This window comes from Pogona vitticeps, chromosome 1 (assembly GCF_051106095.1).
Source record: "Pogona vitticeps strain Pit_001003342236 chromosome 1, PviZW2.1, whole genome shotgun sequence".
Classification (NCBI taxonomy): domain Eukaryota; kingdom Metazoa; phylum Chordata; class Lepidosauria; order Squamata; family Agamidae; genus Pogona; species Pogona vitticeps.
In genome coordinates, this window is record NC_135783.1 from 279,795,426 (window position 1) to 279,822,776 (window position 27,351).

The 27,351-nt window shown below is 40.6% G+C and overlaps 2 long non-coding RNA genes across 2 annotated transcripts in view; one reads left to right on the forward strand and one right to left on the reverse strand.

The window, feature by feature from the left end:
- Positions 1–27,351, reverse strand: part of LOC144585909 (uncharacterized) — a 148,434-nt gene that overhangs the window by 76,350 nt on the left and 44,733 nt on the right. The gene's annotated exons all lie outside the window — the stretch shown is intronic.
- Positions 10,465–25,503, forward strand: LOC144585908 (uncharacterized). Its single transcript, XR_013540530.1, has 2 exons — positions 10,465–13,941; positions 23,445–25,503. It is a non-coding gene; the product is annotated as an uncharacterized LOC144585908 (long non-coding RNA).

Sequence of the window (27,351 nt, forward strand, 5' to 3'; positions counted from 1 at the left end):
GCAGAATGGGCAACAAGAGCTGCATCATCGACGAAGAGGAATTAATCAGCTAATAAGCGTAACCATTTTAGTGCATCACTGGCAGCTTTTGGAAGAGAAGCTTTGCATACATACAGAAATGCCTAGAGTGTCACATATTGCAGGGTCACATTTTAACTGATAGTGCTTAACCAACAGTTTATCCATTGGTGACTTCTGGTTGCTATTCACCAAAATGATTGCAATATTCTCACAAGAATGTTTTTAGGAAATGTTTGTGTATCTTTTTTCTTTCAATGATTTATATTTTGTCCTTTTGCCCAGATACACTCTCAGCAGAACTGTAGGCACCTACACACATTTAAACAGATTAGGATTAGAAAGTATTATCCATGCAGGAGAATCACAATTGTAATGGATAAAAGCAAAAAATACAAGATGAGACAAACCAAAGTGTTAGAACTAGATACATAGTTAAAAGCATGGATAAATACTAAGGATTAAATCCAGATTCTGTCTTCCATGAATCGTTTGGAGCATTCCTTTTAGCAGTATGGAGGAGATATGCTATATTGTCTTCATTTTCCATGACATCCCTTATACCTTCTTTTGAAAAATTGTTATCAGAAGGCTGGGGACTGGAACCGGGGGGGGGGCAGCAGGGGCTCCCTAGATTGTACAGATTCTTCCCTTCCAGTCTGTTAATACACACTAAACTTAACTTGGACACAGGTCATGCTGTTGAATTTCTGTCTACCCTTCTGAAGCAATGGAACCGCGGTATGTGGTCCTACATTATGGTCAGAATCCTGTTCTGCAAGTTACATAATGTTACAGACAGCTATGACATCACCTGCCCGTCACTGCTGAAGCTGTGTGTCATCTGCCAATGGCGTGACGGAGGGTGGGACATAAGGGGTGGAGCTGTTGTATATAAGGGGAGTGACTGGTGTGAGAGATTCAGATAGGGCTTTGAGATAGGGTTGAGATAGGGAGATAGGGCTTGAAGATACTGTGATATAAGAACTGTGCTATATAGTGAGGGTCTGTGAGTGTGTGTGTGTGTGATTGTTATATTATTATAGTGATTGCTTTATTATTTATATTCAAGTAATCTACCATTCCTTTTGTTTGTATACAATAAACCTAAGTTTTTATTTTGAAATCATACTTTGGCCTGAAGCTTTATTTGAGGGAATGTTTGGTGGCAGTGGAAACGAAGAGTGATTGAGTGTGACGTAACGGCCCCTTTGTGAGGTATAAGGTGGCTGTTACACATAATATAACCTGCATGATGTCCTTATAAGACTTTAAAGTCCTGTGGGGCTATTTGCTTACTTAAATATCTATTGATGAATCTTGCAAAAAACAATTTCACAAAATGAGTGATTTCTTATTCACAGTTATATAGCAGATAACATGACCAATTATAACAACAAATGCTACAATTGGTGCTCCCAAGTCCTAGGCAGCAACATCAATACTGAAGTTACTTGTAGAATTGCAAAGTTCAAGTGTCCTTTTGAATTCAAATTCAGGTAAAATTTCAAAATATCTTATAAAGAGGGATCCCTTTGTAGCCAGATTTTGAAAAGCGAAGCAGTTATGGGTGAAAGTTGTTTCACACTAGTTTGGTGCAAGATAAAGGAGGCAAATTCAAGGAAAAAATTCTTTTCCAAAATAACATTATTTTGTCATTACTAAATATTATTATTGTCTTCACGAATAATGCAAATGGCTCATATGTGCACTTGGTTTGTTTCCAGCTGCTGTATTTTCAGGGTTTAATTTCAGTTTAGGCAAAAGGCAATCCCAATATTTGCATATGTTAAGAACAGGTAACATATAACTCACAATGAATTTTAAGAGGTATAACATGGTTCAATGACACTTTATTCTTCTCTGGGATGATCTTAGGCTGTGATAGGGAGATACAGAAAGGGATGTTCTTTCTGCGGCCCATTCATTCAATAATCCAGAGCTTTACTAAAGGCTAAGCTAGGAAACATGGAACAAGGGAAGGGCAGGGAGGAGAATTTAGATTGCTGGGGGCAAAATGTCAAGACTCGTGGGCTCTTCTGCTTGAATGAAGTTGAGAAAATGGATTGTTGCCATGACTGCTCTTTTCACAAGCAGCTTCAGGGCATCATGGACCCTCCGCCATGAAAATGAACCTCCTGTCTGGTAAATTGATGTACCACCTCCATGACAGTGGTGAATCTGAGGTGCAAGGTCTTTTGCTTCTTCTAGCTGCAGGCTTGGATCATTTCACATTCCAAACAGCTTGACATGGGGGAGGGAATCAAATATTTCTGAAGCCAAAATGCATTTCATTTAAATCCTCTTCAGCTCTTGCAAACAGGGCTGGCCTTGTACAAAGCAAAGCAAACTGGCCACCTCAGGCACCAAATTTTGAGTTAAATTGAGTCATGAAATGGTGAAAAGCTGTTAATTATTTAGTCAAATTTTATTGTTTGCCCACTGTTAGTTAAGCAAAATTGCTAACATGCATTGGATTATAGAGAAAGCCAGAGAGTTCCAGAAAAAACATCTACTTCTGCTTCATTGATTGCCTTTGACTGTGTGGACCACAGCAAACTATGACAAGTTCTTAAAGAAATAGGAGTCCCTGACCACCTTATCTATCTCCTGAGAAATCTATATGTGGGACAGGAAGCAACAGTTAGAACTGGATATGGAACAACTCACTGGTTCAAAATTGGGAAAGGAGTATGACTGTATATTGTCTCCCTGCTTATTTAACATATATGCAGAATACATCATGCAAAAGGCCATACTAGAGGAATCCCAAACTGGAATTAAGATTGCCGGAAGAAATATCAGTAACCTCAGATATGCAGATGATACCACTCTGATGGCAGAATGTGAGGTGGAATTAAAGAACCTCTTAATGAGGGTGAAAGAGGAGAGTGTAAAAATGGTCTGAAGCTCAACATAAAAAAAAACTAAGACCATGGCCACTGGTCCCATCACCTCTTGGCAAACAGAAGGGGAAGATATGGAGGCAGTGACAGATTTTACTTTCTTGGGCTCCATGATCACTGCAGATGGTGACAGCAGCCACAAAATTAAAAGACCCCTCCTTCTTTGGAGGAAAGCAATGACAAACCTAGACAGCATTTTAAAAAGCAGAGATATCACCTTGCCGACAATGGTCCACATAGTCAAAGCTATGGTTCTTTCAGTAGCGATGTATGGATGTGAGAGCTGGACCATAAAGAAGGCTGACCGCCAAAAAATTGATGCTTTTGAATTGTGGTGCTGGAGAGTCCCCTGGACTGCAAGGAGAACAAACCTATCCATTCTGAAGGAAATCAACCCTGAGTGCTCACTGGAAGACATCCTGAAACTGAGGCTCCAATACTTTGGCCATCTCATGAGAAGACTCCTTGGAAAAGACCCGGATGTTGTGAAAGTGTGAAGGCAAGAAGAGAAGGGGACGACAGAGGATGACATGGTTGGACAGTGTCATCGAAGCTGCCAACACGAATTTGACCCAACTCCGGGAGGCAGTGGAAGACAGGAGGGCCTGGCATGCTTTGGTCCATGGGGTCAAGAAGAGTTGGACATGACTTAACAACTAAACAACCACAAAGGGAAGGAAAAGGGTGTTTGTGGGATTTTCTGCCTCATTTGGAAAAAATAAATTTGCAAGATTTGGGTACTATGCACCCAAATAGTACCCAAAGTTGGTGACTTGAGAGGTGGGGTTGGTAGCATTTACTGCATCTCCTAAAATAAGGTGATCTAATGCTAATCTCATTTAGTTAGTTAGTTAGTTTAAAAAAATGGAGGATGATTGGGGAAGGAATGCAAGTATAGGTATTCTCACAGTCTTTGCCCGCCCAGCCCGGAATAAAGAGACGAGACATGTGATATAGTTTTAACTGGGCCACAATTTTATTAACTTTTAACTTTAATTCTCCTTTCACAAGGGGACTTCCGTAGTGCAAATTCTGGTATGTTCCTGAAGTCTATCAAGACATTCCAGTACTCACCTCTTTAGTGAATTCCTGTTCCTCATGCATGCTGTCCTACCATACAGCATTCCCTCAGGCATAATGTAACCGGAGTACCCTGTTTCCCCTTCCGTCAGCTAACTTCTGCTAATTCCAACCTGAGAGGAGGGGTGCTCGGCATCCCCTTTTGAACTAGCTTGATACTCTTCCTTGTGCACTAGCCGCCGCTGAGACCTATTTAAATTGCCAATTCCTTATTAATATACAACCACTGCCCTCACTACTAAGAATGGGATGGGCGAAAAACCACTCACACCTAGGGCCAATTCAGGTGTAAGACAAAAATTCCCATCCAGCCCCAAAGTGACCAGCTAATCTTATTCTTACTATCTAGGGTGGATGGGTAGGTCAACCATGTGAAGCTGAAGAGGTCAATGCCGGGCTGGGCAGCCTTTTTAAGGCTTCTGTTCCAGCCCGTGTGCCCAAGCCTAATGATATCTCATCTCCGGACAGGCAGGCAAAGTGGCCCTGCCTCAGCAACTCTGCACCTATGAGGCATAAACATTCATTCTTCAGCTGCCTGTGTTATTGAAAAACTACCCACATGTGGGGGTGCCATTCCCAAGGTTGCTAAGCTGTTGGCTGATTGTTCAGTGTAAGTGCAAACTCTCCGGGATGACACAAAAAGGTCCAGACCAATTCAAATTGGCCTTTGATTTGTGTGATCAGAAAAGAGTACTTCAAATCAAACTATATTATAACAGCAGCAAATCCTGGAAAATGATGGGGGTGAGACCAGAGAAGACAAAATATTCCATAAAAGACGAATATTCCATAAAAGACGAATCTACCTATCTACTCTTTGTCTTGGTTAGTATCATGATTTTTCATGCCTTTTCCTGCATTTTTGTCTCCCTCAAAGGCATGATTTGTTTTTTGTTTTGGCTTCTTTGGAGACAGGGGTCAAGTTGTAGTGCCACAGTGCTTCTAGCTGAAGTTCATTTTTTTGTAGTTGGAGCTTATTCATCTTTTAAATATGTCCATATTTCTCTTCTGGTCTTCTGCATCTGTGTGCACCCACCCACCCAGTGGCACACACACATGCAGAGGACCAGAAGAGAAATTCCAGTAGGAAAAGGAGTTTCTTATACATTTTTAAAAACAGTTTCCTGAAGAGAAGCAAGCGGTTTCTTAAAGAACTCTTTGGGTGCAAATGATGATAAGTTCAATGGACCATTTGCCCCATTTGGAAGAGTCTTTAGTTAGTTACAGAAATAATATCTTGTCTACTTTCCAGCTACATGTTACTAATACATATAACCAGCTTAATGTATCAAAGTGTGGAGAAGTCTTGCCCACCTGATATGGCTCTTCACCTTTAACACACATGAAAAATGCTGCAGATTTTAGACAATAGTTCCTGGATGTATGTCCTAGATGTTATGGGACAATAACTGCCATAATCTCTAACCATTGGACATGCTGTCTGGGATTCTAAGAAGAAGTCCAGTAATAGTCAAAAACCCAAGTTTAGGAGCTACCATCAAAAGCATATAGAAGACTTGCAGTGTGTACCCTCCAGCTGTGGCTCCTCCCTCCATGCTCTCCTTGTATTGTTGGGAAGCAATCAAAATGTAAAAATGTACCACTGAACACATCTATTTGTCCACAAGCTTTGGGGAACCAGACTGTGGAAAGCTTTCCAGTTGCATGAAGGACTGAAACTGTGAATATTTATGTGCTTTAAAACAGGGCTATTACGGATGTGAAAATGACAAGATGTTTCATGGCATCTTAAAGATTAAGAGGTTTTAGCTGGCATAATCTTCCATGAACTGCAACTCAGCGCATCAGAATCCTGGAATCCTGGCATATTATACATTTGATTATTAGTGGGTTGCAGTCCATGAAGTTTTATGCTAACTGCCCTGAGTTCACTGGCTGGAAAGCTCAGCAAGTTAGGTTTCTGGCTGTGGATCCAGAGGTTGTGAGTTTGATTCCTCACTGTCCAGAATCACCAGCCTGAGTGGCCTTGAATCAGCTGCACAGTCCCAGGACGCTTCTAGAAGAAGGGAATGGTAAGGCACTTTTGAGTTCATTCTACCTTGAAAACCATGAAAAAAGAGTCACCATAAGTCAGAATTGACTTGCCGGCTGCTGCTGCTAGTGATGATGATATTGTGTTTATCTTCTTTTAGCTGCAACAAATTAATGTGGCTAATCCCATGAAAACAATTGTGAATGCGGCTATCTCAGTTCTTTCTCCAGTCCTATACAAGCCCTGTAGATATTTGAAACTAAGCTTGGGACAGGGAGGGGGTATAGAAAAAGCAAGGAAACATGGAACATAGAAATACGGTTGAAATGTACTCAGTGGACTGAATAAGTCGTCTCCTGTCTGAGGAACATGTCCAAGTGTCTGTAGTTACTAAATGGAACAACGCATTCATACTTCTTCTGTCTGAAAGCATGTGGAAAATAGTACAGTACAGTGGTGACACAAAATTTCAATATTTATGGTTATTGTGTTGTGCCAAGGTCATAAACTGGTCTCATAGGGAGAGGAATGGGCTGATGACACTTATCTAAATGTCTGGATGCTAAAATAGTCTCACAGCTAAATCCTTGAGTGGGGAAATCATTGTGCTAACAAACTGGGATATGGTAGGAACAAGAATAATAAAAACCACTCTGCATAGAGAATACAAGAAAGGTCTTTGGGCACAGAAAGATACTGGATAATGAATGAGCATGGTATTGACAGTTCTAAATAGAAGAAGCCTATTTTGTAAATTAGCATGAGGAGGGGTTGTTGTCCAGCAATGCAAATGGCAGCCAAGTGAATAAACCCTATTAAGAATTCAAGAGAGGACATGTTGGGTCTCATTATACAGAGGCCAGATTTGCCTCTCCTATTCCTTCCCCTGTTAACTAAGCACATACATTCAAACACCATGTAGATTCGGGTTGGGGTGGGATGGAATATCTGATGTTTCTAAGAAGAGAAATTACACGTAATGTAGAGGACCTAAAGTTAAATTCAATACTCATGACATTGTATTTTTATATTCTGAAAATAATATAGTGGCATCAGGGCTACAGCTAAACATACTTTGTGTATTGACTATTTGCAGTTTTACATAAACTAAAATAGACTTGCTGAAAAATTCATATTATGAAATCAATATATCAAAACTCACATTTCGGTTTTAAGATCCAAATGAGATAATCAAGATTTTTACTTTTACAACCAGTGTTTCTACTCCACCTGGCTTTTTAGAAATCTTGGTCCCATTCAAATAATGTTGAATGTATGGAATAAACTACACATGAAATTAGAAGAGAGACAGAGAGAGAAAGAAAGAAAGAAAGAAAGAAAGAAAGAAAGAAAGAAAGAAAGAAAGAAAGAAAGAAAGAAAGAAAGAAAGAAAGAAAGAAAGAAAGAAAGAAAGAAAGAAAATCCTTTATCTTCCTTTCAGAATTTTGACATCGACTGAAATCCTATTTATGTAGGTTCCATGGTGTAAGTTTGATGCCATCAGCTGGGGCATTTTTTTTAAAATTAAACATTTCCTTCTCCCATCCTGAGGCCCCCACAATGTAATCTCTTGGGGAGTGCAAAAACCACACACACCGACAAAAATTACCAAAAATTGCCACTGTCAGGTGGACTTTTCTGGTGTTGGCAGTCTTCAGTAATTAAAAACTTCCTCTTCCTATCCCATAGCCCCCATGTTTTTTGATGACAAAAAGGATTACACAGGACCTGTTGGGTGCCCTGAGACAGGAGGACAAAATGTTTAATTTTCAAAAGGTGACTGGTTAATGACATCACAAATAGCACATTGTGAAACTTACACAAATAAGATTTTAACCAGAATCTTCCTGGAGCTTGGAAAACATACTTTTTGATTATACTTCCCATAACTTCCCATCTGGCACCTGTGATAGCTGGAGAATTCTGTGAGCTGTACTGCAAAATAATTTTTATAAAATCATATACATGACGGACCAATTGTTCCCCGCCCCTTCAAAATCTTTTAATTCTCTTTATTTTTACTTTTCTTCTCTCTTTTCTTTATTCATTCGTATCAATTTTCTTCTCTCTCTCCCCCCTCTAGTTTTTAGTAATAACTATACTAATTATATTAATACTGTTCTTAATCCTTTCCAACAGTTTGCTACAGAAAGGAAATGTTCCAAAGGTGATCGCTATACCGGTCTGTTGTTTTCCTCCTATAAAAAGAGTCAGTTGATGTAGCTGCATTTTCAGGTGGACTTTGGCCCCATTGCTGAGCTTTATGCAACTCTCTCTTTTCCTGTGTTTAAGAAAAAATTTGGGGAGCTTTAAACAGAGTGCCAGTTGCTTCCAGTGAAGTATCTGTTCCTTGAATATTTCTCTCCAGTAGAGGCAATTATATTAATATTAGTTAGCAACAGCAATAATCAAACTAAAATTAATAATTCTGGATCTTAATTTTTTTTAAAACTTATAATTACAGGGGAGAGAGGGGTGGAGAAGGAGGCTTCAGTGTTATCAAGTATTAAGAAGAAATGCAAAAATGTAATAAAAAGAGCAGAGGCGAGTTTCTGGTTGTCGTTCCGCTGGACAGTGGTTGTGCCCCCTCACCACCTTATGGCCTCACTAGTAGTTATGGCAGGGGAATATGGTGGGGTGGGGAAAAGGATATATGTTGTTCGGGGTAAAGTATTGTATGTTTGGGTTATGTTGATTTTATGTTTTAGTCTATTTTTATTGGTTGTTGGGGGACGGGTTGCACACGGGGCCTGTTAGGAGGAAAGATCTTGAACTCAAATGGGTAAAAGAATAAGACTGGCCACTTTAAATGTGAAAGGCCTAGGATCAATGGTGAAAAGAAGAAGAATAGAAGCATTATTGAAGAAAAATAAGGTGGACGTTGCCTTTCTGAAAGAGATTAATCAGTCAGAAGATGGAGTCAACGAACTTTGATGAACAATATAAACATTTATGAAAAAACTTTGGAATCTCTAAATCTAGAAGTGTGGCAATCATAATTTTAAAAAATTGTGAATTTATAGTGAAACAGGTAGTAAAAGATTGTAATGCTAGATTTATAATAATACAGGGTAAAATGGGTTTGGAAGAAGATACTTTGGTTAATGTGTACGCACCTGATAATAAACATGGAGATTTTTATGATACGGTTATTAAAGAAATGGAGAAGGTAAAGAAGGGTTATTTTATTATGGCAGGGGATTTTAATATGGTTATGGATAAGAGAAAGTATAAAACTTTTTATTATCGGAATGGTGTTCTTCAAAGTACCACAATATTGAGCAGGAAGGTAAAAAATAATCAATTGAAGGATATTTGGAGGGTAATGAAAGGTGATGAAAGAAGATGTAACTTATTTTTCAGCAGCATATAATAGTTACTCTAGAAAAGATTTTATATTCAGAACTCAAGATTTAATTTCTAAGATAGTTAATACTGAGATTAATTCCATAAAAATAACAGATCATGCTTTGATGTCAATGATTGAGATTTAAAAAGATTATAAAGACTCTAAAAGGTGGAGAATGGATATTAATATTTTCCAGTACCCAGAGGTAAGAGAAAAGATAAAGAAAGAATGGTTAGAATTATGGACAATAATGAATCAAGAGGTACAAAATTAGGCCTGTTGTGGGACACGATGAACATAATTTAAAGAGGAATAACAATAAGGGAATCCTGTAAATTGAAACAAATTAAGGAGAAAAAGGCAAAAAAACCTGGAAGACTTGAGAAATTTGGAAAGCAATGTTTTTTTTAAAGAAAGAGATAGAAGGATATTGGCAGAAATTCAGGCAAAGAGGGATATGATGTATATAAAGAGGATTTTTTAAAATTTAGTAATAAAAATTCAAAATTATTAGCTAGAACGTGTAAAAACAGAAGATTAAAAAACACGATTGGGGTAATTAAAGATAGATCAGGTAAGAGGCATAATATAATGAAAGATAAATTGAAGATTTTTGAAGAATTTTATCAGAAATTATACTGTCAACCCTCAACTTCCGAACGTCCCTAGATATGAACTTTTCAATTTATGAATGACTCTGTTGGCAAAAATTGGCATCAACTTGCGAACAGAGCTCTACCTAGGAACAAGGTCGAGGCTCCGTTCGCAAGTCAATGCCATTTTTTGCCAATGGAGCCGTTTGTAAATGGCTCCCTGCAAAAAGTCAGGGAGAAAGGGCTGGAAATTCTTTGATGTCAGGGGGAAAGCCCTTTGAGACCTCTGAAGGGGCCGATCGCGGCAGCTGGGACCCCCAGGGAGGGTCCCTGCCGCTGTGATCTGCGCCTTCGGAGCTCCCAAAGGGCTTCCTCCGATGTCGGGCAGAAAGCCCTTTGAGAGCTCTGAAGCCAAAAAGGCAGGGAGAAAGGGTGGGAAATTTGAATTTCCAGCCCTTTCCCTCTGCTTTTTTGCCTTTGAAGTGCTGGAATGGATTAATTCTGTTCTCATGCATTTCAATGGGAAATGGTACTTCAACTTACGAACTTTTTGACATACGAACGTCGTTCCAATACGAATTAAGTTCGTAAGTCGAGGTACCACTGTATAAAGGAAACAATGTACTAAAACAAATATAGAAATTATATAAATGACACATCCTTGTGCATGCTCCATAAATGTCATATCATTTATGCGATGGATCATTCTGCAATTAGAGAGGAGAAATACAATTCTCCTCTTAAAGCTATCCCAAACCATTTAACCTCCATCTACTCATATTTTCACAATTCCTTTGTCGCTATCCATCCTTCAGGAGGTTTTCTGATTTCAAGGACATTTGCAAAGTGTTCACACATAACACTCACACATTATTTTGTCCAAACATACTGTTGGCTGCATACTGTAGTTATGAGAAGAGCACCTCAGAACGCAAAAACAGAACCACTGCTAGGATCATGGTTAGTTCAGACTTGCCTGAAGGTGACCTTGGTGTTATTCGTCATCTCCAGGTAGGTAGCAAACATATTGGTTGCTATGTGAGTCAATAAGATGACTCATAAATAGCAGGAATGGGAGACTTCCCCTGTAAGAAGCAGCCCACACTCTCACTTTTGATTATTATACCTAGATGTCAGTGAGAAGGTGATATGTGAATGTACTCTTCTCTCTTGAATTGCACCAGTAGTTCTGAGGGCGTAAGAGATATACATGGATTTTGAACGACACAGGTCTGTCTCCCTTAACCCCAGCATTGTTGAAGGGAGAAGGGTACTGTGTCTGCAGTCTTCTTCCATACCTATTTTCACTTCTTCATGTGGGATGCATGAGGCCGGTAGCATCATACATAGGTGGGCAAAGAAGTAGACTATCTGTAGGACCTGCTCACATGTTACGTTTTTCCTTAATCATAAGGGCTGAACTATGTAATGTGGGAACTGAGTCCACCTGGTGAATGTTTTTATTTTCTCAATCAATTTGCATTTCCGACAAATGAATGATGCTGACCCTGCTTAAAATACAAAGATGCCTTCAAATCACTGCATCCAATGCTTATTATAGAATGAGGCTATCATACATAAAAAATGAAGAATGCCAGCCACAAAATTGTTCTCTTTATAGGTTAAGCTTGCGCGCACACACACATTCATTCATTCAGTCATGCATGCATGGAGCTCTTTTTCCTCCCCACGCCCCACCTTCATACCCTTTAAACAGATCTAACTACTCCTGTCCTCCTCTGAGTTAAATACCATAGTATCAGTTTCAGCAGACATCTAAGTTAAATCTAATCAAGCTGTGTCACAATTCTGTCAAGGCAGGTTGCTCTCTCTTTGGCCTTGAATAATTGGAAGAATGTTGGCACTTGTGCCTGGGCCATGAGAACGTGACCTGGGTTGCTATTTAATCTATTCCAGTGCTAGGCTGCACAAGGTCTGGAGCCTAAGTCAGGCCTCAGGAACAGTGTGTTAGACATCAGCAGCACTCATTTTACCTTGAAATAGATTCCATTTGATGCATCATTACACTGCTCCAGGAGAATGCTTTAATGAGACAGATACATGCACTGGAAAGGATTAAATTGTTGTCCTTTAATTTTTTTTGCTTTTCTAGCTTAATCATTACAAGGTGTGGGGAAATACCTGGTGAAGGCAAAAGGTTACAGAGTCAATCAAGAATCCTCGAACCAGAAGTTCCATAGTTTGGATATTTTCCCAGCACTTCGTAAAAATGGTAAGTATTCAATGTTTGTTTCTGCCTAGCTCTTTCATAGAATCATGGAATAATGGAGTTGGAAGGGACCTATAAGGCCATTGAGTCCAATCCCCAGCTCAGTGCTGGAATGAAAATTAATATAGATTTGACAGATGGTTGTCTAATTTTCTTTTGAAAGCCTTGAGCATTGGAGTGCTCACCAATCTGGCTTCCTGTAGCTTGAGCCCCTTATTACATATCCTGCACTCTGGGATGACTGAGAATGGATCCTGCTCCTGTTCTGTATGACAACCTTCAAAATATTTGAAAAGTAATATTGTATCTTCTCTTTTCTCAAGACTATATGTACCCAGGCCTTTCTTTCTCTCTGCTATAATTTTAAACAGGTACATGTTTGAACTCTGTTTAGCACAATTCCAAAAAGTGCCATTATCACATGCCTACAAATTCATAAATCAGAAGTACATGGACTTTGTCCATTGACTGACTTCTGAACTGCTTGAGAAATTAATTAGGTTTTTAAAATTATTTCTGCCTACCCCAAGTCTTAAGACATACAATAAAATACCTTGATTAAAACAGGCATGTTGATTTAAGTACCAGCTTCTGAAACCCATCTTAATTGAACTGTATTCTCAGAAGATGCTCACTTTCTGAATTCTTAAATTTAACAATAGCAAGGATTCCTATCATTTTAGAGCAGTAAGAAACTTCAGCACAATGACTTTAAAAGATCTCGAAATGTTTTGAATATGCACGTGCTGTGATTGAAAGACCACTTAAATCAGGAGCTCCTAAGTTTTAGATTGCTAAGACTAAGGCTTAATATGCCAATATTTTTTTTTCAAATTCAATAGGAATCACATATTCCAATCACTTTGGTATGCTAACTATGCCCAAAAGGGTCTGGATTTAGATGGTCCATATTTGATCATTGGTATAAAACTCATTGGACCCAGTCCAGAGATCAATATGTATAGCACTGATAAAGTAGCCCACTATTGCTTAAACATATGCTCAGTGCTGTTCATCTTGAAAGTACAGGGAAGTCAGAATCCATCCATTCATGAAAAATTAATTAATTAATCCTGGCATTCCTTTAAACAAGTTGAACATCGTGCAATAGCTTTACATTGAGAAATAGTCCTATATATCCATGTACATGAAAGGGGTGATCTGTGGAATGAAAACATGATTCCGTGTTCTCCACCAACATACACAAGCCATTCAAACTCTTCAGGAAAAAGGAAATGGCACACTTCCCTTCAGTGATTCCTGCTGAGTAATCCAAAGCAATAGCATATTCTGATAGTTTCATTCACAGTGCCATGAAGATTTCAGAGTAACAAAATGCCTGCTGAGCTGGGCTAGAGTAGGAAGGAACAACCATCTGTGGGGGGTGGGGGTGGCAGACACTTTCCCCCCTGTCAGTCTCCTGGATGAATTATAATTTTCCTCCTTGTCGATTTCATGGGAATTCCTGGGAATGTTTAATTACTTCAAGTTTTTTTTTTTAAAAAAATTTATAGGACTATCAGATTGATTCTATATTGGTTTTTAACTACCTTTTAAATTTCATTGTGCCTGCATGTATCATTTCTCTGGATCATCACGGCCATGATCTGCTATTAATGAGTTAATAATCAACTCATATATCAGTATGCCTTCCAACATTTCATTGGTTGCTTCTGGGATGTCCAAATTATGCCCATCTGATTACTACAGTTTTGAAATGGAGACAATGGAAACAGGTTCTGATTGCCTGAATTTCAAGTAATGCAAATCCGGTAAGTCTTAATTGATACCAGTAATATAATATACAGGTCTGTGGGAGTGAGATTTCAGACAGACTGTCCTAGGGCTAATATTCAAGGCCATGTCACAGAGTCTCCAAATTATTTCCATGCAATGTCATTGTTACATACAGCACTGATGTTACCTGTCTGTCATGGGTTTGGAGGGAAAGTTCCATCCTATGGGGAGTGGAAGGCGGGACATCAGGAGGAGGGGCTGTACTGTATATATATGTGGAGCGTGTGTGAAGAGTTTAGGAGATGCTGGGATGTGAAGAAGCAGCAGCTGGGAAGAAGAAGCTGGTGTGGGAGTCTGTGTGTCAGACAGGGTACTACTGTGTGTCAGAGTACCAACCTGATAGGTTCAGGTGTCTGTTGGTTAGCCAGAACTGATAGGTTCAGGGTCTGGGCTTCAAGTTAAGGGTTCTGTGTGAACCAAACTGTATGCATGTATGAATGAGAATAAGCCACGTTACTTTATCTTATTCACCTGATCATTTTATTTTCCCTGTGTGTTGTATTTAAATAAACCTTATTCTTTTATTTGTTGAAAATCCATCCCTGGTCTGTGTGACTTCTTATAGGGAATGGTTGGTGGCAGCTTAGTTAAAGTGTGGCAGATCCCAGTAGGTCTGGGTTTGTCACATTGATTGGTGTCCAGCGTGTGGGATACGACTGGTCCAGTTGTCCAGTGGTCCAGCAAAGCCTTGGCAAGTGTGCCCAGAACAAGGGGGGTCTAGTCAGGGACAATCTGAGGCGCGTAGGTAATCTTCTAGGTGTACCTCACGGGGAGGTGCGCTAGTGGAAGAACGTGCCAACTGGGGAGACTAGATTAGGGTGCTCTGAGGCAGCCTGGTTTTGGCGGGAAAAAAGCTGAGGCAAAACTGTATAGTAACAGTGATTTAGCCTGCCTGCTGAGAGGCCCAGCAGAGGGGGGTAGACTCTAACTCGCTACAGTTGCAAGTAGTGCTGAAGGACAGCAGCAATCTATAGGGAAAGCTGGTTCTGAGGCAAAAGAGGAAAAAAAAAAGTGGTCGTTTTATTTTGAGGCTTGACTTTTTAAAGCGGCCTGTTCTGAGGGGGGATTATGCCCTTGACTCGAAGACAAATGGCAGAAATGGGTGAAGTGAAAGACCCCCAGGTAGACCAAGGTTCTGAGGATGAATTGGGCTCAGTGCAGGGTGACAGCACGGGAGAACAGACCTTAGAACTCAGAAAAATGCTCCTAGCCCAACAGCATGAATTTAGAATGAGACAATTGGATAGGGAGGCCAGAGAAAGAGCTGAAATCAGGCAGGCAGAGGCAGATGCCAAGAAAAGGGGAATGGCCATGAGGATAGAAGAGATGGAACTGGAACACAGAGTTAGAATGGCACAATTAAAATTAACATTCCTAAATAAGAAAAATAACAACTTATCAGTTGAAGAAATTGCGGAAAGAGAAAAGTATGAGGCTCAGGCCAGACAAAGTGAGCAAGATCTTGAAAAATATACTCAGCAAAAAGACATTAAATTAAAAGAAATCAGAGATAAGACTGAAGAAAAAGTAAAAGAGATAAAAGCTAGGGCTGAGGAAGAAATTTTACAGATCAGGGCTGAGTTTGAGGCCAAGCAAAAGGAGCTGGATTTGAGAATAAAAGGGAAAAGCCAGCAAGGGGGAGGGGCCCATGGTGAAGGGAAGCCCTCAGACATGAAACCAAGACCTCAGATTTTGGAGGGAAAACCAAAACAAGATGAGAGAGAATCAAAATACACCAGAAAATGTTATTTCTGTCAGGGAAAGGGCCATCTAATCTCAGAGTGTGAGAAATTAAAGCAGCTAAAAGGAATGGTGCCTCAGGATTCGAGTGGGACCAAGCCAAAAGCTGTGTTCTGTGTCCAGAAAGAGCAAGGCTCATTGTCACTGAGGGAGCCTGTTGCCATGGCTACTCAATCTGGAACAGCTACATCTGCTGATCAGGCTGAGGAAAGTGGTCCTCTTGTAGAGGTCAGGCGCTGCCTACTGGTGAGAACGGATTCTCAGTTGTTTGAGACAGCAGGGGTGGACGTAGGAATACTTGACCGTCAGTATCGGGGGCTGCGGGACACTTGTTCTCAGGTGACCCTGTGCCATCCAGATATTATTCCTAGGGAATATGTGATCCCAAATGAGAGCATGAAGGTGGCAGGGATTGAGGGACAGGTGATTTCGCTGCCAGTAGCGGAGGTACCGGTGAACTTTCAAGGCTGGAGGGGAGTTTGGCGGCTAGCGATTTCATCGACTCTGCCAGCAGCCGTGCTCGTGGGAAATGACCTGGCTGAACATGTGAAACGGGTGCTAGTGATTACACGCTCACAAGCCACCACGGGGACAGTTCAGGGGGGTAATGATGAGCCCGAGACGGAAGCAGGTGGGGGGAGTTCAGAAGCTGTGGTGGAAACCTTAACCACAGACAGCAGATTTGGACAAGAGCAAAAGGCAGACGCCACTCTCCAAAAGTGTTTTGAACAGGTGACTGACGCCCAGCTAACACCTGAAACCCCAGTGAGATTTCTGGAGAAAAAGGGGATTTTATATAGAGAGACCCTGAGGAATATCTCAAAAGGGGGAGATGGGATCAGAAGTCAGCTGGTGGTACCTGAAAAGTATCGCCCCATGATCTTACAAAGGGGGCACTCTGACATGTTTGCTGCGCACTTAGGGGTGAACAAAACACAGCAGAGAATCACACAGAATTTTTACTGGCCTGACATAGGGAAGCAGATCAGGGAGTTCTGTAAACAATGTGATGTGTGTCAAAGGCAAGGGAATAGCCGTGACAGGACCAAAGCAAAGTTGTGCCCTTTGCCTGTGATTGACACTCCGTTCAAATGCATAGGGGTGGATATTGTGGGACCTTTGCCCAAGGCCACAAAGAGGGGGAACAGGTTCATTCTCACCATTGTGGACCATGCCACGAGGTACCCTGAAGCCATACCCTTGACTAACATTGAAACTAACACAGTGGCAGATGCCTTGGTGGGGTATATGTCCAGGATGGGATTTGCCTCAGAAATAATCACAGATTTGGGTGCATCGTTCACATCAAAGCTCATGAAACGGTTATGGCAAATCTGTGGAATTAAGCACAAGGAAACCACTGCCTATCATCCTGAAAGTAATGGGTTAACTGAGAAGTTCAATGGGACTCTAATGCGCATGATTAGGGCTTACTTGGCAGAGAATCCAAACAATTGGGACCAGAAGCTGCAATCCCTTTTGTTTGCTTATCGATCAGTGCCACAAGCCAGTACCGGGTTCAGTCCATTTGAACTTTTATTTGGGAGAAGGGTGAAAGGGCCCCTTGATTTGATCAAACAAGATTGGGAGCAGATCACCCAGGATGACCCACAAGATGTTGTGACATACATAGACACCTTGATGAATGACCTAAAGAGAAACCTAGAGCTAGCAACAGAGACCCTGCAAGCTCAAAAGGTCAGAAAGAAAGCTTGGGATGACCAGGAAGGCAGGGAGAGGCACTTTAACCCAGGGGAGGAAGTGCTTTGGCCTAGGCCCTGCAAAAAGAGCAAACTGCAGCTGGGTAGCCCAGAAATAAAATACTTGGGTCACATGGTAGGGGGAGGAGTGATAAAACCCCTGGAGGCCAAAATAGAAGCTGTTCGTGATTGGCCCAGACCCAACACCAAGAAAAAAGTCAAATCATTTCTTGGGTTGGTGGGCTACTACAGAAAGTTCATCCCAAGGTTTGGCGAGATTGCGGCTCCGCTGACCGATCTGACGAGGAAGAAGGCTGATGACCGCATCCCGTGGACCAGCGACTGTGAGGAGGCGTTCCAGAGGTTGAAGCAGGCGCTAATCAACTATCCAGTGCTGCGTGCTCCAGACTTCGACCGGGAGTTCATCATCTACACCGATGCGTCTAACAGCGGGGTAGGAGCGGTTCTTTGCCAGGAGGATGAGAATAGTGACCAGCATCCAGTGTCCTACCTGAGTAGGAAACTCCAAAAAGGTGAGAGACATTTGGCAACCGTGGAGAAGGAGTGTTTGGCCATAGTCTACGCGATCCAGAAGGCCAAGCCTTACATCTGGGGAAGACATTTTGTTCTGTGCACTGACCATTCACCACTGCAATGGTTAAAGACAATGAAAACCCACAATAGCAAACTTATGAGGTGGGCTTTAAACCTACAGGACTATGACTTTGAAGTGAAGGTGGTCAGAGGGTCAGTGAACTGTGTTGCTGACGCCTTGTCAAGAAGACCTGAAGAATGAAGACGGCGAAAGAAACATGGACTATGTATATATATTGATGACAAAAAGTTAAATGTACCTGTTTTTTGAACTTGGTTTGTATGAATAAAGGTAAATTGATGTAATGTATATGGTAAATGTTTAAATGCCTAATTGCTATGGTTAACTTAGAATGTAAGTATAAGTAAGTATGATATGGTATGTATAACTGTTGTTGTGTATTTTATCCAGGTTGTTTTTTGGGAAAAAGCACGTTAGCTTTCCCCCTACAAAACAACTTATAAAGAGGGGAGGTGTTACATACAGCACTGATGTTACCTGTCTGTCATGGGTTTGGAGGGAAAGTTCCATCCTATGGGGAGTGGAAGGCGGGACATCAGGAGGAGGGGCTGTACTGTATATATATGTGGAGCGTGTGTGAAGAGTTTAGGAGACGCTGGGATGTGAAGAAGCAGCAGCTGGGAAGAAGAAGCTGGTGTGGGAGTTTGTGTGTCAGACAGGGTACTACTGTGTGTCAGAGTACCAACCTGATAGGTTCAGGTGTCTGTTGGTTAGCCAGAACTGATAGGTTCAGGGTCTGGGCTTCAAGTTAAGGGTTCTGTGTGAACCAAACTGTATGCATGTATGAATGAGAATAAGCCACGTTACTTTATCTTATTCACCTGATCATTTTATTTTCCCTGTGTGTTGTATTTAAATAAACCTTATTCTTTTATTTGTTGAAAATCCATCCCTGGTCTGTGTGACTTCTTATAGGGAATGGTTGGTGGCAGCTTAGTTAACGGGTGGCAGATCCCAGTAGGTCTGGGTTTGTCACAGTCATCATGACTACTCAGGAATCCTGGCAATTAAAGATTGGTGAGTGTGCTGAGCTAGAGAGCCAACACAACCTTCTTGCATGTACCCCAAGCTTACAAAGATGGAGAGAATCCAACATATGTAGTAGGAATAGGTGAGAAATTTGTCGGTTTCACATTTTAATTAGAAGAATATTCTCAAAATGAAACACAAAATGGAACATTTGCTGCTACTGAATACTCGCCAAAGCAGAAGATGTATATAAAGAATTGTATGTTTGAATCATGTACACAAATAATGTTTGCATTTGGAAAAAGAATTTTTATGAAAGTGCTTTCTCAATAGAAAAGTCCATATAATAGAATTAGATTTTGAAACATAATGTACGTTTAGCTCACATAATGTGTTTGCTTTGAAAAATGAGGATAAACATACATATGGATTTCCAGGAAGAAGAAAAAGAACCCATGACACGATATACACTCAAACCGGAGAACAAACTGGATAGAGGAGTACCAAGAACTTTGATATCATTTTCCTAAGAGATTTGCCCATTTCCAGTGTAAATATACCATTAAGTGACCACCTCAACCTATATGCTCCTGATAGTTCTCACGAGGAATAGTGAAACTATGTTGAATTCCAGTTGCTCCAACTATCCTATTTCTGGTGCTTGCTCCTTATAAAACATTGCCTATGCTTTATCTATCTCCCGCCAACCTAGCGGTTCGAAAGCATGCAAATGCAAGTAGATAAATAGGGACCACCTTGGTGGGAAGGTAACAGCGTTCCGTGTCTAAGTTGCACTGGCCATGTGACCACGGAGGATTGTCTTCGGACAAAATGCTGGCTCTATGGCTTGAAGAGCGGGATGAGCGCCGCCCCCTAGAGTCGGACATGACTGGACAAAAATTGTCAAGGGGAACCTTTACCTTTACTATGTTTTATCTATAGGGGAGAATTTAAAACAAAATTGATCAGGATGCATTTCCTTCTTTTCCGTTGTTTGCTTACTGACTATCTTTATAATAAACATTGTTATTTCTCTCCCCACACCCCTGAGGTAATCTAAAGGCACAACCAACTCCTTTGTAAAATAAAACACAATCCCAAAGGAGAGGATCAATTAGTTGGCTGTATTTAGCCTGTGTGTCATTCCCCACAACCCTGCATAATTTGTGACAGGCTCAGCTATGATGATCAGATTTTGACCATGGACTCACTTTGCAAACATGGTGAAAAGACCAGCTATTTGTATGCCCCATGTCTAGAAAAATCAGTACGACTGTCCAGCTTATAAACTATTCCATAAGCTTTTGTAAGCATTATTTTGCAGAGAAAAGAGGAGTATAGATTTCTGAAATCTGCAAATAGCACAGGGAATACAGTAAATGCCACAGGTGCACAGACCCCATGCAGCATGTAAATGGCCCTTAGTCTTTTACTCCTTTGCATCATCCCTTTCAGTGGTGGAGATTTAAGAAAATACAAGTGATTTGCACTTCTGAAACTGCCCATTTAAAATAAAATGCAAATTGGCTCTCAGAGTCCAACTGATTTACTGCGGCAAGAGCTGTTGCCACAATGAAAGGAGAGGCCACCATAAAGTACTTAGCCTCTAAGGTGCCACAGCACCTTTTGTCTTCCTACTTCTGCTACAGACTGCTGCTCTTCTGGAATTTGTCACCACAGTTAAGGACGACCCGGTAGCTTGTTTCATGCCTGAATGATAGTTCATTTGCTTCTAATCTTTCATAACAAGGTGACCATTGTGTCCAATACATCCAGAGCATCCCAATCTGAGCAAAGGCCATTTCCGCATGAAATGAAAGGGTCATCATGATAAGTAGAACTCCCCGCACCATATTTCACCACTCCTGTATTATCACCCTGATCAGGTTCTCTGCACCATAGCACCCTTTAGTCAAGCCCAAATGCCTTTTCCTCCACCTTCTACCAACCCATTCTAGAGACCTAAACAATAGCAGAATAGAAGCTTTGTTACAGAGTGCAGTCCAAAGAGATTAATCAAGTACATTACTGATTAACCCTGCCTGCTTTGGAATGTCAAATACTTCCTTTCTGTAGCATGAAGGAACAAAGTGTTTGTCCCTTTCTGATGATCTCCTTTGAACAAATTTCCACTTCAGCTATCATAGAAGACTGACAGCTGTCTCAAAGGCAGCATTAGGGATTCTCTTGTCTCTCTCATTTTCATGTTTTTTCTTAACTTCGTGTCTAGATAAATGGTGTCTCATCACAGCAAAAGCACTGATTATATGCAAATACATACATACATACATACATACATACATACATACATACATACATACATACATACATACATACATACATACATACATACATACATACATACATACATACATACATAAGCATATATATACATATACATACACACACATACATATACATATTCTGATAGTTTTGTTTGTGTATGTATATATATATACACACACACACGCTGTGTATGTATGTATGTATGTATGTATGTATGTATGTATGTATGTATGTATGTATGTATGTATGTATGTATGTATGTATGTATGTATGTATGTATATGTTACTCTTACTGGGGTACCTCTGTGAAAAGCTCATCTAGGCCTTTCCCTTTGAACTAGGAATAACATTAACCTTTGGTCAGTAGTTCTCTGACCAGAAGCAAATGCATTTGCAAAAGTAGCATCCAAAGATTGAAATGAAAATGCAGAGGGAAGTTTGTTTCGTGTAAGTGGGGGAATTTCTCTACAGCAAATATTATTATGGACCAGCCCACAAAGAGTTAAATGACAGTTCTTGAGACTTATATCCTGATCCTAATAGTGGGTATAGTTTTGCTGATGCAGTTTGCCGTGTGCTGACTTAGTCCATTGGAAAGGAGGGTGAGGCAGAGACATTCTGTGTGGGGAAAACGGGAAAGAGCAGCTGTTCTGAGAGCTGCAACTTTCCAAAAAAGGTAGCTTTCCTTTCCTTGGCCATCATTACAATCCTAATACTGTATTCCCTCAAGGAGATACCCTTAAGTGCTGAGTGACAGTATGACTGAAGTCAACATTAGTCGGAACTGAGAAACAAAAGAAAACTTCCATTGTGCTTGGAAAGCTTCAAGATATACAAGAAAAAAATACATAGAGGAGACAGAAACCCATAAAAACAATTCAACATAAACTGAAGTCACGGAATGTAAGTAGTAAGCAGAATCATGGTGGAATGACTTGCTTGAGTCCCTTCCATTTTAAAATATCTTGGAGGAAGGCATGACTAGCTAGAACTCTGCACAGGAGCACTCATGCGACCTTTTATTGACTGCCCCTTTTGTAACAACGTACTACCATATTTTAAGTTTGTAGATCAGCACTGACAAGAAGCATGTCTTCACTACTGGGGTTTGGTCCCACAGGCAAATGTTTGGCAACAAAGGTATTCCATTTTTTTTTCAGATAGGCAAATACATTTCTTGTGTGTTATTCAGATGGCACATTTCAGAATTCTGAAAATCCTGTTCAGAGCCCTGCTGGATCACTAGAACATCATATATTCAAAGCCAGTGGGCCACGTTAGCTGCTTTAGTGTCAGGCTAAGACCATGGCAACCCAAGTTCAAATTCCACACAGCCATGGAGGTCATTGGGTGACTTTGGGTCAGCTGCTCTCCCTCAGACTAACGTATCTCACTGAGTTGGAGGGTAAAATGAGAGAGAGAGGAAAATCCAGAGCTCTAACTCAAGTAGGAAGCCTACATGAAGAGGATCCCTTCCAGCTCTGCAGTTCTAAGATGATAATTAAAAACCCTGACTCCTGCAGATATTTTCTCCAGTGGGTTAACAGCAATAGAGCAGGTGGAGTAAATATGTCCATCTTCCCATTTTCCCCTTGTGTATTCATTCTTCCATAAAGCAGATCTCATGAACAGCAGTGTAGTGTAATGTGTAAGTTAAATGCAGGCTGACTGATTGAGTCATTAACAGGTTGTGGCTTTGTTTTGTTTTGGGTTTCCTTCCTTCCTTCCTTCCTTCCTTCCTTCCTTCCTTCCTTCCTTCCTTCCTTCCTTCCTTCCTTCCTTCCTTCCTTCCTTCCTTCCTTCCTTCCTTCCTTCCTTCCTTCCTTCCTTCCTTCCTTCCTTCCTTCCTTCCTTCCTTCCTTCCTTCCTTTAAATTGAAGAAAGAGCATCAAATAAAGTAGTGGTTCTCAACATAGGGTATATGTACCCCCCAGGGGAGCATACCAGGACATTTAAAGATACACAAAACATTTTTGAATAATGTCAGAAAAAGGCCAAAAAGGCACATACGTGTCAACATGCTTCCTCCCACATGTGCACAAAAGAGGGCAAACCTGTTAGTCATTGAGGAGCGCAGAGTACCGGTAAATCACTGTCACATTTACTAGTTTGTCTCCCACTAGTGTCTGCGTGGTGGCAGATGCACTTGTTTTTGTTTCCTCTGCAGGCCCTATTTCTTCACCTCAGCCATTTTCATGTCAGGAGTAAGTGGCTGAGGCAGAGTCCAGCTCAGAGCTGCCAAAGGGAGGCGACAAAGGAGTCCTTCAGCTGAGTGCAGTGGGCTTATCTCTGACCCTTCCCAGCTTCATAAGTCCTGAAAGAAGGCAGGTGAAAAGGTGAGAGTGGGGAGTGGCGTAATGCATAACCTTCATGGAGCCCCGTGGTGGAGGTCTGGAAGCCAGCCCTTCTCCTCATGGAAATGGGGATGGGCTGAAGGGGTACACAAGTGAATAAAGTTGGGAACCACTGAAATAAAGTGGTTTTAGAACTAATATTATTTGTAGTGCTGATTTAAAAAATAATAATTGCTGGATAGCTCAGTGGTTTAAGTATCTAGATGTGGAACAAAAAGTTGGGAGTTTGATTCCTCGCTGTGCCTCCTTGGCAGGAGTTGGATGACATGATCCATAGGGTCCCTTTGAGCTCTGCAGTTCTAAGATGATGGTGGTGGTGGTGGTGATATAAATACTTGCTAGTTGCTACTGGAATAATTCCATTAAATCAACTACTAAAGATTACATGAACATACTTATGTAAATCCAATTGATTCAGTGGACCTTTTCTAGTCAGGACTAGGATTTGGATTTTAGCCATAGATTTATCTTTGCCATCATGCAGATGGAATAATTGCTGCTTCATTAAAATGTTTTAAAATTTAAGGGGGGAAAGTTGAAAAGAAATGAAGCCATATTTTTCTGGCTGACTACTGAATTTCGTCTAAATATGATTTTGTGTAAATATGCTCTCTCACTGTTTCCTACAAATGCTACACTGTTCTCTTGTCCGAAGATGCCTTGTAACAGAACTCTGGGTTTTATCTGCTTTGTCTCACCAATGCTCTTTACATTAATAGTTTATTGACTCTTTGGAAAATAATTAGATTAGTCCTAGGACTGGGCAGTTTTACCTAAACTGGGTGGACAAAACCAGTCCATTGTGTTCACAAGACTTCAAACACAACAAACACTTTCCTCCTTCCTACCCTCAATTAGTTTTTGCATAATCCAGAGGAATCTCACAAACAAAAGCCCTCTTAGAAGTCAGATGGCTTTTAATTTGAGTAGTAGGTAATCAGTGAAAGAAAGTATCCTAGAGAGAAGGTAATTTGTCTCAGAGTGGCAGTTGGAGATGGATGGGCTCTGAGGTTATCTCTAGTGTCAGTTTAGTCAGAGATGAACCAAACTTTGTGCCTCCTGCCCTGAAATCTGAATCAATGGGTGTTTGTAGTGTCTACTCCCTACCCAATGCTTCTGTATCATGAATCTCTGTGCAAGAAATCTCAACAATGTAAGTGTTCTGACTACTAATATGCTGAGGCAAACACTTCTGCTTCTTAGGAGAAAACTAAAGAAGGGGTTACCCATTTTCCATTTTGCATATTCCTTTAATATGGCAGAGAAAATTGCTACAACATGGGTCCCAGAGATTATAAAATGCAACATAAGGAGATCGTTTGCGTCCTTTGTTTTTACTGGACTAAAGAGAAGACAAGTGTCTAAATTTCGCATAACATTTCTGTCCAATTTCTACATAAATAGTTATGTGGACCTCCTGGCATACCCATGATTTTGTTTGTTCTCAGAACCCCTAGAGATGATATTTGGATGAGAAAAAAGATGCACACTAAATGCTTCTACATCATATGCATTTTGACACCAATGAAAACTTTCTGCCCAAGGTTGATTACTTTTGTGGGTCTGGAAACAGGAGTGTTGCTATGGAGCCCAGAGAAGGGGTTAGGTCACCCTCCATGCCAACTACAGTTCCCATGTGTTTCAAAAAACTTTTAAGAGTAGAAATATGCATAATAAATACCTACACATGTCAGATATAGTTTGGATATTAAAAACTTATTAGTTCTTTCTGTTCCCTGTGGTTGATTCTGTTCTGCAGCCCTAATTGCTCAATGGTCCCTAGGTCTTTCTGGATTGTAACAACTGGTGCTGCTGATAAAATTCTTGTTCCAGTTGAAAGAATTGGTGTGTGTGTCCTTTTGCAAAAATAAATGTTAAAAACATAGGCCCGAGTCCAATTGGTAATTTCCACAGGACCAGACTCACTGAATCAATAGGTTTAAATATGTATTAATTTCTTTTAAAATTTAAAATAGGCTTTGGTAAAGCATATTTTATGGAGTTGTGTATTCTCAGTTCTACTGTATAGCATGAAATTTTGAATTTTAACACAGACTACTGTATAAAAAAAGATAGAAGCATTTTACATGTGGATTTTGACACAGTAACTTTGTGGCCCAGTGTTTAAAGACTCTGCTCACAACCTGAGCTTGATCCCAATGGGCTGAGGTCATTGGCTCAAGGTTGTCTCAGCCTTCCAGCCATCTTTCCTTTGCTTTTTTGCCAAGAATTTCTTGCATTGAAAAAGTGGCTAGTAAAGAAGTACCCAGGTGAATGAATGGAGTCCCCAAAACTATAAAACACATAAAATGCAGCATACTTAGGCCATATAATGACAAGCAAATAATACAGAATGTGACAGATGATCACCCAATGTAAAATGAATGGGAGAGAAGGGGAAACTCTTGGCTGAAGAACCTTGGAGTCTGGTTTGAATGCAACACAATGGCTAAAATCCTGTTGCTTAGCATAGTAAGGTGCGCTAGAGTAGGCCCATAGAATTAGGATGGATCTACTGAGGCAACTCCTTTATAATTTCCATTGACTCCAATGGGCTTATTCTCACTGCAACTTACTATGTTAAACTAGAGTAGGTCCATTTGAGTCAATGGAACCTCACCAAATCCCCACTGATTCAATGGGCCTACTCTGGTACAACCTACTATACCAGGCAACAGGATTTCAGGAAGAATGGAACCAGGCGAAGTTTCTGAATTACTGTTCAGTGGATCTACTCTACTTGAGACTAGTAAGTAGATTTAAGCCATTGCTTAAACCAAATCAGACAGCCGGTCCATTTAGTTCAGTATTGTCTACACTGATAGGCAGCACTCTTCCAAATTTTCCAACATGTTTTTTTTCCTATGTGTACTGGCAGATGCCAGAACTGAAATGGAGACCTTCTCCATACAGTCTCTAACTATTTCAGTTTCTTCATTGTCAACATTGAAGTTGTATTGTTCTTGTAGTCATGATTTTGCGCTTCTTAATGTTGAACTATAGTTTTGCTTTAGCACTTTCTTCCTTCACTTTCACAAAAAGTCATTTCAACTCATTGTTGCTTTCTACCAGTGAAGTGATGTCATCTGCATATCTTAAATTATGGATGTTTCTTCAAAAATACTGAAACTGAGACTGTCCGACTTTGGCCACAGACTTGAGTTTGCAAGAGTTAAGCAGGGCTGTTGAGGACATTCAGGAGATCATTCATTCATGGGTTCTCCATCAGTTGGGGGTGACTTTTTGGGGGTGACTTGATGACACATGACGACAACAATACTTATCACCTCTGAGCTACCTAAACAAGGAAACCTGGTCTGCATGTCTGGCCAAGGGTTTTGGAACCTTTATGTTTCTTGTGCAGCATCCTAGTTTGTGGTGCACTATCTGATGAAGACCCATATGGGGTTAAAGGCTAACTTATATTTGTGATTTTTAGTGCTCTAATAAAGGTATCACCTGCTTTTGTCTTTGGATTAGGGTTAGTGAAGAGAATGAGAGGGAACTAGACTTAAAACAGTATTGACTTCACCTCTTGTTGGTTCTGTTACCACCTACTATTGGCTCCAATTCCACCAGGAATTGTGGTTACACATAGCAAAGATATTAAAATGCCCACTGCTGCTTTGCTTAGTGTCTATCCCTTGAGCTAACGCAACTACACTCTGTCTAGATATAGACTGCCCATGATTTGGCCAGGGAAGTGTCTCATGAAATGTT